Source organism: Pectinophora gossypiella, chromosome 3 (assembly GCF_024362695.1).
Source record: "Pectinophora gossypiella chromosome 3, ilPecGoss1.1, whole genome shotgun sequence".
Taxonomy (NCBI): domain Eukaryota; kingdom Metazoa; phylum Arthropoda; class Insecta; order Lepidoptera; family Gelechiidae; genus Pectinophora; species Pectinophora gossypiella.
The window spans coordinates 2,959,937-2,964,072 of NC_065406.1; positions in this window are offsets into that span (position 1 = coordinate 2,959,937).

The following is a 4,136-nucleotide window of genomic DNA, read 5'->3' on the forward strand; positions in this document are numbered from 1 at the left end:
CTTTAAGGTTTTAATATAGAAACTCGTAAGTTACAGGTGGGTTTAAGAAATGCCGTGCGAAGTTCGGACGGCGTAATTGAACATAAAAAAAATATTGTGTCTTTTATGATATTAAAGGTATTTTTTGATGGCGGAGTTGTTGAGAAAATATCCTTTAATATAGTTCATCATCATCTAAGAGCCTCTTGTCGGTGTAGCATTCTCAATTCTTATCTAGTTTCTAACTAGTCCAATCATTTACCTTTTACTAAACGTCAAAACACGAAATTACTATGGAATTTGTATGAAAAACCAACCTGTGATGTCATAGAAAAACGTGACAAAGTGTCGCACTTATTATTACATTTTTCTTCATAAATAAGTTAAAAAGAAAACGTTTTTTGTCACCTTTAGATCTGTTTTGATTTACATATAAGTACTCGTAGTAATCAGACTTTCATAATTTGTCTTTGACATAGGAAACTACCCAATTCTTTGACTTCTTTATAAGGCACGACGTTCACCTTCTCTTTAACCTGTTACGTGTAAGCTCTTCTTGGTTTTCCTTTTCCTCTCTTTCCTTCTATCGTCCTTTCTATGATGTTTTCAATGTTGTTTATATACTGTCTGATATATCAGACATTTAAGTTTCGTGCCCCCGCCGCCAAAGTCTGATATATCATACAAATATTTTTTACCAATTTAACTGTATTTTTTCTTATCGTTATAATATCTAAGGACACATGCATTAGTTTTTCAGACAGTTTATAGTTTAGTTATTTGAAAAATATCAATTTCACAATGTATTACAATGTTATTTAAATAATAAATCATTAAAAACAAACCATGTTTAAAAGCTATTTCCGACCCCCTCCGGTTGATTGAGGGGAGGCCTGTGCCCAGCAGTGGGACGTATATAGGCAGTTTATGAATCCTCAGCGCCAATGTCTGATATGTCAGACACGTAGTGTTGCAACTAATATCATAATTACTTGTGTGATTGTTCACTGTATATATAGGCCACTGAGATTTTAATACATTTTAAAATGTTTCAAGGAGTATATAAAAATAATAAAACTTAAAAATAACTATATATATATATATATATATTTCTGAACAGATTTATTTGCTACAAATTAAAACAACGATATTCAATATTGTTAACACTAGTAAATCAACCAAGGTTAATGACGTGGCGTGTGGTGAACGTTTTTGATCAAAACTCTTGGCGCTGAAAGGGTTAAACTCACTCCTGTAATCCCTAATAGAGGACAACAAGTAATTAAAGAACTTGCAGTCACTGTTGGAGTCCCAAAAGGGAATGATGGACCCACGGAATAGAAGAAAGAGTTTGGGAGGACCAAGTGAGCGCGAAACGCGCGCCATACAAGTATAATAGCAAATAGTTCATCAACTTTGCACTCCACTCGTCCGCAAACTTTACGACGCACGGAGCTCCGCGATAGTATACTAAAAGGTCGAGTTGAGCTTTATGGTTATAAAGCAGGGCACAAAATCAAATCGAGTATCATGCAAGGAAATCCCTCCTGAACACGGGAAAGTTAAAAACCTTAACCGTGTCATCAATTTTATTTTTACTATTAAACATGTAAATCCAATCTTTGCATTATAAACAACATGACCGTTTAACACAATGGAGATTACGCCGAGATTGCCTCCCAGGGATTCGAACCCACAACATTTGTCCTTTTAGTTAGACAATAAAACGCATTGTGTTGAAAACTTGATACTGGGATTATGCCCACAACGCTTTGAAAAGGTCGTGGTAGGCTTTTGAGTGTCATTGATGTAATCCCTTTAAAACGTGTGTTAAGAGCGATTTTATTGTAAAAACATATAACGTAGCATCACGCCTCTCTCCCCGAAGGGGTAGCCAGAGTTGTATAGTACCCCTCGCCAGTTGTTTCAAGTCCCATGTAATAGGGAGCTATTAACCGGACACAAATCGTGGATACCACGTGATATCGATCCAAACATGAATTCAAACTCATAAAGTCGACTAAACTTACTTACCTCCTTCTTTCTATATATATATATATATAGCTTGAGCTACCTAAAACAAAATGTCCCTTTTTTTCAAACATATACTAAGAAATGCAATCTCAGCTACTTACTTAGAAAGGGCTCTCAAATATTTGAATACGAACAATATTAAGACCTGAAGCACAATGTAGGGTTCAAATATTACATTATCTGCGTTTTGAATGAAGATCTTAAGGTGAAAGCAGGCTGGTGACTTATGGAATATGCAAGCTTTGATTCCCCGTTCAAAACACAGGTCACTAGGGGGTTTAAGGTATTGTTACACCTAAAGCACCCACAAGAGGATCTTCCTACTTGAGTATCTTTTCTGTTTATTCTCTGTGGGTGTTTTACCCGTAACAATCGATTTGCGGACACTCATATGTATGGATAGTGAAGTAGTAGGTATCATATTTTGTCATATGTTTACGTCATGGCAACACTGACAGATAATGTCAATGTCAAGTGACATTTCTCTTCATCCTTTTTCCGGTTACGTTCCAACGTGGTACATTCATTCCGTTTGTTCATAATCGAAATAAATCGGTGTGATCATGTGAAATAACGTATATTTTCCCTGCGACTTCACCGCCTTATACACTTATGTAAGGTATTTTTGAAGGTATTTTTTTATATTTAACGGATTAAATGTTAAATAAGGACACTGAACGTTGTGTGTCGGCATCTGACGAAATAGTAGTGAGTAATGTAAAATGTTTTAAAGTATGTGATGTGGTTGTACTTTATAAATAAATAAATAAATGAAGTGAGGGTAGTTTCACCTACAATGACAATCACTCGCCGCGCCAGTCATCTTGTGAGCACGGTCGCTACGCGGCCGAAACGTCGGGAAATCGAAATTAATAAGAATGAGAACTGTTTTACCGCGACCATGTGTTCGTACAAAATGTGGTGTTATAAAATAAAGAAGTAAATAAGGTAGGTACCTCATATAACATATTTTAATCATTCAATAGCTCCGATTCCTACAGACACATCTTCATTTTAAGTTATACCCGTCATTTTCTTATCCGCCGAAAAGGAAAGGGACGTATGATTGACAGATGCTAATTTTATGAATAATGAGTAATTGAATGAATAACACGGGCGAATAAAATAGGCATCTCACTTATATGCAACCCGTTTGACGCGTGCTGTCAACTTAATTCTTTCGGGTTATTGGCCAATGTATCTCTAAAATTTTGGAATGGTTTTTTCTGCCTAAAATTTACATTTGTTCCATAAATTTTATGCCTGTCGATTACCCGTCCCTTTCTATTTCAGGGGGTAAGAAAATGACAGGTATAACTTAAAGTAAAATTAGGTGTCTGCAGGAATCGAGCCCATTGATCCGTTAAAATTAGTTTACTGCGTGTAGGTATAAACTGCGTGAATCATCAAATGTGACTAGGTAAGTAACATGTATTTACTATGTCCTATTTCTCTCTCTTTATTTAAGAGCTGCGCTCTTGTCGTTGGAGTAATCGCCATTACTCCAAAGATAGGGCGTGTAGAACGGTGGTTGCCCCAATCGCCTTCCGATGTCCTATTTAGTTGAATAAATATCCTTATGGTGTGACTGAGGATCCTTTTATTAGTGTGGTAACTCGGTGTGACTATGGGTCGGTTGGGTCCACAGAAGGTATCACAAAGTGATTTTTGTAATATGCCCCTACCGATACCGGGATTCGAACCCCGGACCTCCGGATCGAAAGCCCAACACTCAACCCATGTGCCACAGAGGCCGTAACGTAATTCACACCCCGGACACTTCATACAAACAACCACGTTTTACACAGACTCTACACATTGACGTTATCGTACACGCGCATCTGTGTGTGTGACGTCTGACGCCATACGATTCAAGTCTAAACTATGTGAGGGGGGTGAGGTAAACCTAGCCCAAACGCTAGTGGGGAGCGGAGAATTGCCGTTCTATACGTAGTATTATTTCTTATTCCATGACTCATTGCTAATTATTTATCTAATCCTTCGATCCTACCGTTATCTATTATTTTCAGGCTTATAAGGGTCAGATAAACGTCGGATGTTAACTTGAATTATTTATAGGGTAGTTTCCGGCTTAGCTTGTTTAGACTTGGATATTCAAATGG